At 39.5% G+C, this 15,771-nt stretch overlaps 1 protein-coding gene across 4 annotated transcripts in view; it reads left to right on the top strand.

The window, feature by feature from the left end:
• The window catches only part of CUX2 (cut like homeobox 2), a 2,130,834-nt gene that overhangs the window by 1,746,075 nt on the left and 368,988 nt on the right, over positions 1-15,771 (top strand). The gene's annotated exons all lie outside the window — the stretch shown is intronic.

Raw genomic sequence — 15,771 nt, 5'->3', positions numbered from 1 at the left:
TCCATGGCCTTGCAGACCAGTCTTATTAGGCTAATGGGGCAGGAGTTCCCAGGGTCCATGGTGGCTCCCTCTTTCTGGAGTGGGATAACCGTCACTGTGTGCCATTCAGTGGTCACAAAGCCTGAGGTGAGGCTATGATTGAACATGGTGCTTAGGTGGGGTGCCAGTTCATTCTGTAGTTCATGTAGAACGCAGCCTGGGATGTTGTCAGGTCCCATGGATGCTGTGTTCTTGGCTTTGGAGAGTGTGTTTTTTACCTGTGCAGCCATGATTGCAGGAACTTTGCATTCTTCTGGTATAGAGATGGGCCCTTTGGGGGGGGTAAAGTTAGCACTGAACCTATCTGCTAGGATGTTGGTAATATCAGTTGTTTCTGTATATTTAGTGCCATTGTGCTGTAACTCAGAGCAGCCATTGAGATTCTTGACATAGCTATAGAATGCTTTGTGGTTGTCTGTAGAATTAGTGGCTATTTTATTTTCATAACTAGATTTGGAAGATTTTTATGAGGGATCTCAGCTTCTTACTGCGGCTGACCAGGGATTTCTTCCAGGCATGGGCTTTTACTCTTTTTTGCAGCAGTTTCTTTCTTCTGTTGTAGAGTTTGTTTATGGCAGGGGGCCACCAGATTGGCTTCCTTTTTTTGGAGGATAGCATCTTGGTTCTGTTAGGGATAACACGATCCATGCACTCGTGTAAGTGCTTATAAAGTGCATTTGTATAGGATTCAGCAGTCATACCTATATTGTCTGTCTGCATGGGTGTCGTGAAGTTTGCCACTTCTGTCTTAAGAAGCGTGAAGTTGGCTTTGGAGAAATGCTTTACGGTGGTTTCCCTAATGGGGGGTGGGACCGGGATGTGGATGTCTAGGCTGATTAACTTGTGGTTGGATCTGACCAGTTAGGAACTGACCTCTGGTGTGGAACACCGGTCGCCCATGCTGGTAATGACTAGGTCTAGTACATTGCTGCCCCTGGTGTGGATAAGTTGATCCAAGGCATTGGAATTTATGAATTCCAGAAAACATTGAGCAAAAAAGTTGGTACATGAGTAGTTTTCCCATTTAATGGTGGGGTAGTTGAAATTGCCCATTATTAGGGTGTTGGGTTGTACCCTGATATTTTCCAGTGTATCAAGAAATGAGGAGTGGGAATCCTGGGGCATGGTGTGGGATCTGCAGCAAGTTACAATTTGTATTGTGGTCTTGCCCAGAGTTAGTTGCATTTGGATAATCTCGGATGCATTATGCTGAGCAACTAGACTGGAGGTGTGGATATCCTTAATGGATATGGACACGCCTCCACCTTTAGTGTTTCTGTCCAGGTTAGGTGGCGAAAGATGTGAACCAGGTCTCTGTCACTGCACAAATGTCAGTGTTCTCCATTTTAAGGAGTGCCTCGAATGAATGCATTTTAAGGTTTAGACTTCTAGCATTGACTAGCATTACCCTCAGATTTTGCTTGCTTGTACCTGTTATGGTGGTGAATTTGTCATTTGAACCTTGCCTAAAAAAGGCACTATAGGCGTGACAAGAGCCTTAGCCAGTATCCAGGTGCAGGCCATCTCTGGCAAAGCATTTTGGTCTGTCGATCATGTCATCCCAGGCAGACAGATACTGAATCCCCTTAGAATGACACCAGAAGCTTAGCCAATTGTTAAAGTCAATCATTTTGTCCTTGTACTGTGGTATCATTCTGAGTGATGGCAGGATGCTACTCAGGGCTAGGGTCATACCTTCCTGAGCTACAAGATCGGAGAGCTCCTCCATGTCTCTTTTCATGTAGTCTAGGGAGGTACATCTCAGGTCATTCACACCAACATGGACAATGACAGTGTCATATTTGTACTTGTTGTGGAGTGACCTGAGTGCGTGCATTATGTGGCTGATCCTGGCAACTGACAGGCAGCTGACAGTAACTTTCTCCTTGTTTAGGCTGGTGAGTGGAACATCAGTGTGCCTGACTATAGTATCACCTATGACTAGAGTGTTGGGTACGTTGTTATGCCTTATGGGCTGTGGTTGAGTGGCACACTGAGTTTGTGGGCTATGTGTCATTTGTGTTGTGTTGGGGTGGATATTCTCTAGACATCTCTAATTTTAGACCTATAGCCATCCTGTCTCCACTTGCAAAACTACTAGAAAAATGTAAACACAAGCAAACTTTGCAATACCTGTTACAGAAAAACCTACTTACTCCGAATCAGCATGGAGTTTGCACAAAACACAGTACAACTACTGCTTTAATCTCCTTTACTAACACTATATCCCTGGCTTATGACAACAACAAACTTGTCTCCTGTTTATTTCTAGATCTTTCAAAGCCTTTGATACTGAAGCACACTCTTTACTACTGTCTAAATTGTTCATAGGTTCATAGGTCTAATCTTAACTTCTTTCTTGCTACTGTCACTTGGTTTTCCAGCTATCCTTCTGATCGATTACAAGCTGTGAAATTGCTCTCAGCACTCTCCCCTTCCCTCCCCATAAAAATGGGCGTTCCCCAAGGATCCATATTAGGTCCATTGCTTTTTAACATTTTTACAAATATACTCTACACTTCTTGTTGTCAGTCATCTCTTGTACAATATGCAGATGATTCCACTGTGATTACCATCACTGATTCTCCCTCTGATCTCATCTCCAAAACTCAGGCTACTTTTACCTCTGTGGAAACATGGCTCACCAACAACCAACTAATCTTAAACCCTATAAAAACAAACTCCTACTGTTTCTCCCTAAGACACTTACCCATCTCAAAACCTCTTTTACCATACTGTCTCTCAATAAGGCTCCTATAGTAGCTGATAGAAGCATCAAACTCCTAGGTGTCACAATAGATGATCAACTTAAATTTAACTTACACATTAACAACTGTATCAGGAAGACGCATCAAAAACTAGGCCTCCTATACAGAAATAGAAAGTTTCTCACTTACAAAGCTAAAGTAACCCTATCTCATACCTGTCTACTCCCCAGTCTACTATGTGGTTCTCAAATACTCACAAACCTTAACACCACATTCTTAGCAAAACGTAACCTATAACAAGATAGCCAGATTTTCTGCCCAGCATTTTTTTAAAACTCATCACTGTATCTCAGTTAAACACTTAAACTGACTGGAACTACCAAATCTGCTTCTTCTCTCTTAGCTTCAGATCATACATTCCATACTATATCAACCTTAACTACTGTCCTAGTTTATCCTCCTTTACATCTCACTACCCTTCCACTAGACTGCTTCGCAGTTCTGACCAAGACTTACTTGGTATCCACAAACCAAGGACTAAAATGAGTAGTAACCTGTACAGCCATCACCTCACCATTGCATGGAATAAGCGTCCACTTCAAATTAGATTAATAAAACAACCTAAACAATTCAAAGCAGCTGCTAAAGAACACTTAAAAACACTGTGGCCCTGCCTCTGTACTCACCCAGCATAAACAGTATCTACCCATAAACTAATCTATACCCCCTAACCTTGCTTTACTCCCTCCTGCACTAACATATCTACTCCTTCAGACCATGCCTGTCCATCTCATTCTAACGTACATTATATTATGTCCCAGCTTAACCTCTTCCCTCTCTATATTCTTCCCCTAAATCACATCTTAAAAGTAGCCAATGACTATAATACTAATACTCAAAGACTATAGTGAATATTTCTATTACTTTTTCTCACATAGGCTTCATTACTAATGATTATGTATAATATTAAAAAATTGCATATGTTGCAAATATCAGCAAAAATAAATGTTATTGTATCTAACTGTTTTTTATTGTATTGTATAATTTCTTGGAGCTTTTCTCCTCAGGCCTCCGCTGAAAAAGGGCTATTTTGTTAGCTCAGTCAGAATATTCCCGGTCAACAAATGTAAAATAAAATAAGTAAACAAATAAATCAATAAAATATATATCTTCATTATCATACTTTTATGTTATTCCACCACCATCCCTTCCAAAAACCTGCTTGAATGTTCAAATCTGTAGTTGCTTCTTTGAGACTTTTAGAAATAGTGGGGTTCTTCCTCAAGATGTTCACATCCAAGCCATCCCCTATTTACCTGTTCAGTGCTTGTTGATGTGTATGTGCCTTCGTCCCTTAAAAAGCCACTGTGTTGGTGGACTTCACAAGCCTTTCAAGGCTGTTTTACTTGCTGCTATTTTTCACTATCTCTGACCATTTCAGCGTTTACTAAATGTAGAATGTGATATCAAGATAAGTTTTGATTATGTATCCTTAACTAACTTCCTGCATAGTAGTACAGTCCTTATAAAAGTGTTTTAAAGACTTTTAAGCCCATGTCTGCAAAACTACAATAAAGACCTTTTAGTTCCTGTGTCCTCCCCTGTGCACCCCCTACTCACAGTAGGTCTCAATCCCTTGTGGTAGACTGGAAAGTAGTTATGATAATTCTAACCATCTCTTATTGTATGGAGTTATATCTTGCATTAAATCATGTTAGGTCCAGAGTTTGCAGGCTGAACTAGCTGCCAGCACTGATTTCACCTAGAACATATTCTGTCCTTCCTTTTCTGTCATTTATTAAAATGAATGTGTTAACTATGCTGTTACCAGTTTGAGCTGCTGGTTCACTCTTCAAAAAAAAAACACTAGTCTTAATTTCCCAATCATTGGCTATACACTGTTATGTGAGCCTTGCTTCACCAGTGGTTATAATTAACTTTGCATCTAACAGCCAGCTTGACATTTACCCCATGTGTATTTTCAGACTTCACTTCCAGCTCCTTCAAACTGTTGCACTTTCTGATCACTGCCTACCGCACTCCTTCTTCATCCCACTCTTGCTTTGATCTGCTGCTTCTTATTTCCTCTTCCTCCTCCTCTTATTGCGTGTATCTCCCTGAGCCTCCACTGAAAAAGGCGGCTACCCTTTGTCTGCAGAAAGCCAATGTAATTAAATAAATAAAAGCTTCCTGTTTCCTGAGAAAAATGTACAGTCTGCTTCCTACATTTTGTAATGCATTTTCCAGGATCTATGATAGACTGGCATCCTATTCAGGATCAGCTTCCTTGCTTTATAGGTTCATAGGTAGGTACTAGGCTATCTTCCCGAAGGCATTTATAAGCCTAGCCAGAATGTGTTGGCTTTCACCGCCCCCTTAGATTACTTCCCTGTGCCTCTGTCCAGCAGAGCCACTGAAGTGATCCCCGGGGTAAATATGTATGATTCAATTTTAAAATATTTGAATCTTTGGTGTGTATAATTAGTAGGGGATGGGAGGGGGGGGTTGCTCCTCTGGAAAAAAAATAGATTTTATTTTCTCAAATCTGTGTTATTCAGTTTTAAATATATTTGAATCCTTGTGATTCCAACTCTTTTAGTGCTATAATATCATTATCTATAACATTTGTCATAGACACACACACATATGTCACGTAGTATCCAAATGTACATCTCTTAATAGTGTCTTAAGTGCCTTTAAAGCAAAATTTTAAGTCCATGGCTACTATGTTTTTACTACATGTGCATCACATTAGAATTTCATTGAATGAAACTTACCATGTCTCCTTTTTGTCTGAAATCCAGTTTCTAAGAAATGTAATGCCTTTATCAGTACAGAAAGCAGAACACAAATGTTTAGCAACATGTATAATGTGTTTATGTGTTAAAGATACAATGTACTTGTGGTCAAAAAGTGTAGCTTGCACTTAGATGTACATACTCTTTTGTTCTATAAATATAAATGTATGGCATATAATGTCCATCTGGAAATGTACTTCACGGAAAATTGAGGACCACTGTATTATTATTTATGGTTATGGTATTTTCTAATTTATCTTCTATAGTGAGTGAATTTTAAAAAAAGGATATATAAATCTCTCACACCCTCCCTAAACATCTGATCTGCCCTTAAGATGTTCCAGTGTTTCTGTGAAACATGATTACCCAGTGGAATGTAGTACACTTTGAAAACACATGTAATTATTATTTCCCAGGTCTCTTCCATTTGCTTAAACAAATCACTTTGTGGCTAGTTCACATCCCTATTTAATGTCTGCAGAGAGATTACTGGATGGCCTTGTTCCATAAATGTTTGCTGATAGTCATACTGCTCTCTTGAGATCAGTGGGTATCTGAAGCATTCCATCTAAGTGTCACAGACTGCCTTTATCCCTATTATTAGTATGCATGACTGCAACAGTAACTTGTGCAGCAGTGTGACACACATGCAACCTACATCTGACATAAATGCAAGCAGTAGCAGCATACTGTGGATTCTGCACTGTGCTTGGCGGACAGAATGCAAACACAAAGGTGACATATTCACCTGTATCCGCATTCTGCACAAGCAGATGTGGTTCTAGATGTAAACCCTTGCTATTCTATTAGAGTAGGCATGAAATAATGAAAGAAAATTACAAGATATATTTCAACACCTAATGGATATGTGTGTGTGTGTGTGTGTGTGTGTGTGTGTGTGTGTGTGTGTGTGTGTGTGTGTGTGTGTGTGTGTGTGTGTGTGTGTTTGTATGCTAATATAAGGAAACATATGCCACGAAGACTGGGGTATGCCATATTCTTCACACCCCGTGGTGTAAATACCTCTAATGTATAAACCACGAGACAGGCAACTCCTGTAGTGTCATTTTGCAAAAGATATATCAGTGCTACTCATCCTTCATGTCTTTAATTGTCTTCAACCCTCTGAAGTTTTGAACACTGGACACACACATCTTCATAATGTTATGTAAATTAGTCCTGCTGTGCAAAAGAATGGATCCTTCATTACAGCCTGGGTTGAGTTAGTAGACTTGGCTGCTCAAAGGGGCAGCCAGAACGCACTGAGAAAAGCCATCACCAGCTCATCCATCTAGTGATGAAAGCAGAACTAATGGTATCACTCTCACTGAGTTACACCTGTGTATAATGAATGCCCCTATTCTAGCGCACACCAGACATTCCGCTAATGATTTACATTGTGAATAGACTCAAATAGCTTATGCAAGTTAGCTGGCCAACATGGACTGATGAACAAAAAAAGTAATGAACTTAAGGATTATCTAATGATCACTGGTAAACATCAGCAGACTATCAGAAAGTGCCACTCAAAGGAAGTAAAATGAAGCAAAAAAAAAAATGTAATAAATAAAGTTACAGTTACAAGGCTGAGAACTGTGAGGTGAAACTGTTGAAACTCAAAAATTCATAAGGAAGCAATACAGAACAAAGTTTTCAACTAACAGATCATCAATACACAAAGAATGTTATTTGTACCAAAAAAACCGTATGCTAATATTGCTGCTACTGTTATTGCTGAAAATAGAGACCTACTTTGCATGGAACTATTACAGATATAGAAATGTGGTGTGGAGTGTCAATACATTTGATTTTCTAAGGCCATGTATCAACTTCCATTTGCTTCTGCAATACTGCCCAAATGTTGTTTAAAATACTTCCAAATGTGGAAGAGTAGCAGCAACAGTAGGAAAGCTTCTGCATGAGTGTTTGTCTATCAGTACCAAATTGCAATGTGTATGCACGAGTGTGCATAGTATATCTATATCTGTGTGTGTGTGTGTGTGTGTGTGTGTGTGTGTGTGTGTGTGTGTGTGTGTGTGTGTGTGTGTGTGTGTGTGTGTGTGTGCATGTGTGTGTGCGGGCGCGTGTGTGTGTGTATGTGTATGATAGATTCATAGGTAAATATAAGGCTAGGCTATCAATCTGCACAATATTATATGTCTATAACAAGTGGTCAGAATTAAACCATGGACCTTGTTTGCTTCTTCTTGGTAAAGACCTTAACCATTTTGCCAACCCCACCCCAAATGCATTCAATCATTTCTACTGTCACATATATATACACACACACACACACACACACACACACACACACACACACACACACACACACACACACACACAGTCCACCAAAAACTGACCACACCAAAGCAACGAACCGCCAACAGTCCAAACAGGAAAACTAACCACCTGGCCACCAGTGCAGTGTGATCTTGGAATTTGCATATTTAGTTAGTGGGGTGTGGGGGGCAAAGCCCCACATTTGCATGGGTTGAATTAGCTTTCTTTTTGTTGTTTTGTGTCCCGGTGACCAAGTGCTTAGTTTCCCTGCTTAAAGTGTCGGAGGTCCATTGCCCTCATGTAATCAGTCCCGGTATGCCAATGAAGCACATGCACAGCCTTTAGCTCCTGCCTAGCACTGTACTGGATAAAGTGGGTATCAAAGTATGAATGAACAAATACTGACAAGGATAGTGAGATGATACAAACAGACCATTTTCAGCCACAGGCCAGGCCATAATGGCACAAGTAGATGACAGAAATTATCATGATTCAGGAATGTAAATCAAAAATTATTAGGAGATGGAGTCACAACATGTAATATTTAAATGAATAAATACTGAATGCTAGGATGCTTCAAATTAAAAAAGCTAAGGCAGTAGAATACTGAAGCTACGTTTGAATACAAAATGTGTTTAATCAGATGCTGTACAGTAACAGCTGTACAGTTACTTACAAATAAGTCAATAATGTTGCAGGAAACCCGCTCTACTCCCAATATGTTGCTAAACTCTAGAATAGCATCTCCACACAAATAAAAATCTCTGACAAACCCAATGTTTTTAAACCACTACTTAAACAACATCTTAACCAATCTGGTTCTGCTGACAAACCCGGTAGTTTTAAAACACTGCTTAAACAACATCTTAACCAGTCCTGGTCCTACTGACAAACCTATTAGTTTTAAACCACTGCTTAAACTACATCTTAACCAATCCTGATCCTGCTGACAAACTCAATAGTTTTAAACCACTGCTTAAACAACATCTTAACCAATCCTGGTCCTGCTGACAAACCCAGTAGTTTTAAACTACTGCTTAAACAACATCTTAACCAATCCTGGTCCTGCTGACAAACCCAATACTTTTAAACCACTGCTTAAACAACATCTTAACCAATCCTGGTCCTGCTGACAAACCCAATAGCCTTAAACCACTGCTTAAACAACATGTTAACCAATCCTGGTCCTGCTGACAAACCCAATAGCTTCAAATCACTGCTTAAACAAAATCTTAACCAATCCTGGTCCTGCTGACAAACATAATAGTTTTAAACCACTGCTTAAACAGCATCTTAACCAGTCCTGGTCCTGCACGTGCTCTTGACAAGGTTAAGACTTTGTATTCACCATACAATACTCTCCAAATACTCTCCTTAAACAGAGTACTCTGAACCTCTCACTGAAATGACAAAACAATTTTTATACATAACCGCTACCTGTACAATCCACTAAGCTGCACATGGGCTTTCTCTTTAGTAACTTCCACCTCTGTATAATCTTAGAATGTAAAATGTAACTATTGTTTGTGTATAAATGTAAATAGAAATGCACCTACTCTGTGTTTAACTGGAACTTAGTATAATGCAATGTAAGCAAATGGAGCTTTTCTCCCCAGGACTCCACTAAAAATGAGTATTACCCAGTTAGACGTCCGGTAAACAAAGACAAATAAATAAATGAATAAATAAATAAATAACCGTTTACTATAACTAACTTGAGGATAACTGAGTGACAGTAACAGGCAGCTCAGTTGTAAGGTGGAAAGTTATTAAACAGTGAGGATTTAAAATGTAGTTGCCAAGAAGTCATGAAAAGAAAAGGGGGAAGAAGTAACCATTTCTGAATATAAGAAAACTCAGATTAACTGCACAGCTATCCTCATGAGGCTTCTGATAAAGCTTATTTGGATACTATCATGTAAAAGGAGCCATGCACCTCCTACCAGGTCAGTGAACAAGAATCGGCTTATGCAGTGCACATTCCTGAGTAGCCGTTGCTGAAGTACATGTCAAGATTTCCAGTGAGGAGGATGGGATTTACAGTGTCCTTGAAAGAAAGCACATTGAGGGACATGAAGTGGTGGTCAAGCACTTTCTTCCAGAGTTTAAGACTTCCATTGTGGATGTCCCAGCTAAAGAAATACCCAAAAGGTGAAGTAAAGATCACCAGGCCCAAGATCCTTGCAGGCATCTGGATCCCAAATGTTAGGAAGATTTTTACATTTTTCCCAACTCCAGGACCTCTGTAGATAGTGGAATAGCCTGGCTCAAATGATTCTTACAAGCTCTGCAAAGCCTGCAGCCAGATGTATATTCATTTGTTTTGGTGTCTTCTTTGGAAAAAGAAAAAAGGCAATCTTTCCTATTTTAGAAACAGAATCCTCAAACAGTGAGGGGAAGGGCTGAATAACTCTTCTCAGATGTGTTCCACTTAGGATATGATACTTACACAGACAACATCTTCCTCTGCTTCCTCTACAGATGAAATGTCATTTAGAGAAATTCTCATTAAAGTTAAAGAACACTGCAAATGGGAAGGAACGGAGCCATCAGAGAAGGCTAGTAGGACAGAGGAGATACTTTGACTTACTGGGCTTGGATGGCCCTACACCTGTAACTATTCACCTACTGGGCCTGGATGGCCCTAAACCTGTGACTATTAACTTAGTGGGCTTGGATGCCCCTAAACTTGTTGCTGTTCAGTTACTGGGCCTGGATGCCCCTAAACCTGTGGCTATTCACCTACACTGCCTGGATGGCCCTAACACTGTGGCTATTCCTCCTGTTTTTGGTGCCCTTCAGGATGCTTTCCTTGCAGTATTGCAGGAAGCAGCTCTTTAGGATTCTTACAAATGGATCCTGCTAAACCCTGCTTTGATTATGTAAAGGGATAGAGCCTTGACTATGACCCAAATGTTTTGAGTTTGAGTAGCATCTCTCGTGTTTATTGGAGTTGGTGCAGGGAAGTGAAGTGTGATGCAGTTTAGTCAGTTTGCCTGTCTTTAGGGAAGATGGGGTGCACGCCCATTGTTAGTGTCCTCAGTGGAAACTGGAATCCACACAGAAGCACTACCTTCAAGGGGACAGGACAGTTTTGAGAAGTTATGTCACTCACATCATCAGTGTCACCCGGTGCATGGCCAACCCTGAGCAGGTTGCTGGACAAGCACAGTGGAAATAGGGCTTACAAGTAAAATCCCCAATCTTTCACATAGATGGCATCTCTGCTGTCTGTCCATTTGATCTTACTCTTCCCCCCCAAATATGAAAGATTGGGTCAGTAGTGCAGTAAGGAGATAGAGAGAGAGAGAAAGATAACTGGTCAGCAGAGGAGTAGACCCAAGAATGCAGGAAAAAAAAAGAAAAGAAAAAGAAAAAAAGGCATTTGGAGTCAACTGTGAGATTAACACTGACCAGTAAACGTTTGAGAGATGGGATGCTAGATTTAGAATTAGAGTAGACATCAGCACCATTTAAGTAAAAGTCATTGTCACTTACAGTATTCAAGTTACTTGTTAGAATTATACTAGTATTTATCATGTCCAGGAAGTTTATGCCAGGATTAATTGGGAAGAAGGACAGGTAGCCCAGCACAATCATACATCAGTTGATGTTACTGCTTCACAGCGTTTGGTTTTCTGGTTCATTTCCCAATGGAAAGCCTTCTGGGTGAAGTCTGTATGCTGCCCCTGTGCCCATGTAGGTTATTCCTGACTTCATCCATTCCACACATCCCAGAGATATGCTGTAAGTAAAGTAGTGAAAATCTTAACCAAGTTATACAGCTAGTGGGGTTTGGCTTTATTGGCCTGAATTTCTCCATTAACAGACTTAAAAAGGAAAAAAAAAGTCATGGGCATTCAGAACTGCCATATAGCTGAAGCACCTGATGTCCCTAAGGGGTCATTTGCATATATTTCATTGACCTCTTATACAATAGGTTTTAAGGGATAACACAGTGAAAACTCTAGCTTGGCTAGGATTTTCTTGTAGTTTTATACTAATTGGTTTGGCTGTGTGTCCTGTTTGCTCTTTTATACTTAATTCCTGTTTTTACATATCTTGAGGTAGTGAGTTCCATGCTACAGGTACAAGGTTTTTAAAGACTTTATCATCTGTTGCCTTGTTGTAATGTCTTCTTCAGTTACGTGCAGTGATGTGTGTGGAAGCCCATGATCAGGCTTCCTCAGGCATGATGTAAAACCTACTGGATATCTTCAACAGTGCCTGTCACTTCAACAATGGGAGTGTCAAGAGGGCAGAAATGTCTTCCATCATATGGCAGGGTGGAACAAACTTCTGACTGCACATTTGTCCTCTTTTTTTTAATTTCTCCAAATCTTTTGTTTCTAATACCATGATGGGAATAGACCATATCCTAAGTCACAGTATGATTAAAGTTCATGAAATTAGTATTGTTTCAATATTTGATGTCAGTCAGAAGTGCTCTTCGCAGCATCCACAATGTGCCCATTAATGACGACTTCTGCAATTTGTGTGGAGTTACATGTATTGATAACATATCTAAATATGACTGTAGATTATTTTTTATATGATCTGATGTTCCTACTACTATTGGAACTGTCTAGGTATCTTTCTTCCACATTGCTCTCATTTCTGCCTGCAAATCCTGATGTTTTATGACTTTGTGTCTGTCTGTATGCAAGACACTGTAGTGACTGGGTATAGTGATTTCAATGATCAATGCTACTCTTGTCTTCTTTAATTGGACCACTGTATCTGTTTTTTTCGCATCTATCTTTTGAATTGTTGGTAATGGGTGATCCCATGGGATGTAGACTTCATCATTTTGTATGATGCTTTGTCGCTCATGTTTCCAGTGTTTTTCAGGTACTTCATTATTATAATGTTTGCACCGTTCCCAGTGCAACAGTCTTGCCACATTATTATCCTTTCAGTATACAGTCCTTCTGCCACTGGTATATCACAACCAGCAACAAGGTGTGCAACTGGTTCCCATTCTGTTTTACAAAACCTACATTTGTCTGTTTCTCCCACATGTTCAATGGACTTTGTTAACCAATGTGTACATAGCCCACTATCTTGGGTTGCCAGTGTTAACCTTTCATCTTTTGGGTTGAATTCTCCTCTCTTTTACCATTCCTGCAGCTGATCCTGATCAACATGAGGTCATTTCAAGACTTTTGTATACTTGCAACTATATTTATGTTGTTGTTGTTCCTTCGGCTTTTCCCGGTTAGGGGTCGCCACAGCGGAACTCTGTTCCGTTAATGATTGGAAGTAGATTTTCATGGTGCCGAGGTGCCAGCTTGACGCCCAACCTTCAACGACAGCACGCCCATTCATGCATGTCTTTCGAATGCCACTCGACCACGGAGAGGACATGCAGACTCCACACAGAAGGCACTCCAGCCGAGAATCGAACGGGAGAACCTCTTGCTGTGAGGCGACAACGCTACCGCTGCACCACCGCTGCTGTCTGCAGCTATGCATTTTCCACATTTCTTGCCTTCTCATCAGATCCTTCACCTTATATTTTTCTTTTGTTTTTTGGCACATTCAGTTGCTGCCTGATTTTTATCTACTTCTGGTTTGATTTCCATTCATTCCTGCTTGATGCCAATATGCTTCTGCTAGACTAAGAAGGGAAGTCATCTTAGATTTATTCTCCTCATGTTTCAAAACTTTCACTATCTTTGGGTCTTGTGAGGTCAGCAGATATGTATGCAGTCCCACAATTGCAGATCTAGACATGTAATCACTTTCAAGGAGGCCCATACCTCCTTTGGAACAGGGAATATATAATCTTGGTATGCACTGATTTTTATAAATTACTTGATGAACATGAAACATCCTTCTTGTTTTCCTGTCCAATCTATCCAGCATATTTTGGGGCCAGTCAATCACTCTAAAACTGTAAGTTAAGACAGGAAGAGCACATTGGTTTATAGCTTGAATTTCATTCCTAGACGTCAATGCTGTTTTCGGGATTAATTTAAGTCTTCTAAAATATTCCTTACTTAGTTTTATTCACATTTGTTCATGTTTATTGTTGATCCTTCATCAATTCCAAAATATTTATACACTCCCTCTTGCTCAAGTTCTTTTATATCACATTCTTATTCCAAACTGATGTTTTCTTGGTGCTACAGCTTTCCTGCTTTTTAATGATTGCTTTGCACATTTTTCAAGACCACATGACATTCTTATATTATCTGAAAAAGTATTGTCTACTTGCAGTTGTGCTTTCAGTTCCTCATCTGATGAGCTATAGAGTTTTAAATGATTGCCAAAGAGAAGATGAGAAGTCTTTACACTTCGTTGCTTTCTGGGAGCCAAATTATAGCCATGACCTAATCTGTTAAACAGACAGCTTAATGGGTTAAGGGCAAGGGAGAATAGCAGTGGTGACAGAGAGTCATCCTAGAATATCCCCCTTTGGATTTTTATCCCTGGAATAATAATTTGTCTTTTATCATGGCTTAACTGCAGAGTGGTTTGCCACTGTTTCATGGCCACTGTAATGTAGTTAATCAGTGTAGGGTGTGTCTTATACATTTTTAAGCACTGTTTTGTCCATGAATGTGGGCTACTGTCAAATGCTTTTTTGTAGTCAGTCCATACCATACTTAGATTCTTCCCCTTTTTACAGTTCTCCACTATGACTTTATTTAACAACAAATGATCCTTTGTTCCATATCACTTTCTTTTATTGCCCTTTTGTTCTATTGCCATAATTGAGTTTTCTTCTAAATGACTATAAACTCTGTCAGCATCAATTCCAGTGTATAGTTTATATGTCACTGGAAGGCAAGTTATTGGTCTATAAATTTTAGGGTAGCTTGCAGGGTCACTCTTACGTAGGAACATTGTTTTTCTTGTTGTTAGCCAGGTTGGTGTCTGTTTGAGGTGCACATATAAATAGTTCTGACTCATGTCTAAACCTTCATGCAGAGATGTTAATACTTTTAACCAGAAGTTAGGTACTGCATCTGGGCTGAGGTTTTCCAGTTAGAGGATTTTCTTAACTTTGTTTCAATCTCAATGGCTGTTACTTCATCCCATTTCATATCCCATACCTTTAAACGTCTTATTCTTTTGTTTACTTATTCTATCCATTTAACATCTTTGTTATGTTGCACAGGATCTTCATAAATACTTCTCCAAATTGTATTTATTTCTTCTTTTTTTGGTGGTCTATATGTCGCTATAAGTTGAATACTGCCCGTCATTGCTATACTTGCATTCCCTTTCTCTCTACCATTCCTTAGTACAAAACAATGTCTACAATGTGACAACATAATCTACATTGCCATATTTATTGTAAGTTACAACTGTATTATTTGCCATTGACATATCCCTGATCCAGTCACTATCCTGTCTACTTCCATCTCTAGTAAAGGTTGTGGTATATTTTATACTGTACGATTATATCCCGGTGTTGTGAGGTACTCTTGGGTGTAGTTTTGTCTGTGTATAATGTTTGTAACTCTCCACTACCCACATAGATTTACACTCCTTTGAGCTAGACACTTGTTTTCTCTTTGCAGTCTTACCAGTTTTTCTTTCTCTTCATTTACACAACTCAACTTCCAGAGTGATGTAATCACTCCAGTATATTGCTGTCAGTGTCTCTAGATCCTGTTTCTATTAATCTCACCTTTTGATTGCTTTTATTGTCTCTTCTTCCATTCACCTACTTCGAGACCTCTACACATTTATCAACTTTCTTTTCTCTTTTACTACTTTGAAGCCTCCACCACCCCTCTTTACTTTTACAAAGACTTTACATCCTCCTCTTCCAGCATCTCTGGTGTTTCTGCCTCGGATCTCTCCAATAGCCGCTCTATTCTTCTTATATATATATATATATATATATATATATATATATATATATATATATTTTTTTTTTTTTTTTTGCTCATGTCCTTTCTTTTCTTGCCCAAGTAATGTCTGTTGATTTC

Source organism: Protopterus annectens, chromosome 4.part0 (genome assembly GCF_019279795.1).
Source record: "Protopterus annectens isolate FY-2018-M chromosome 4.part0, PAN1.0, whole genome shotgun sequence".
NCBI classification, from domain to species: Eukaryota; Metazoa; Chordata; order Ceratodontiformes; family Protopteridae; genus Protopterus; species Protopterus annectens.
The sequence above is the reverse complement of the archived record's forward strand: the minus strand, read 5'-3'. Positions and strand labels throughout refer to the sequence as shown.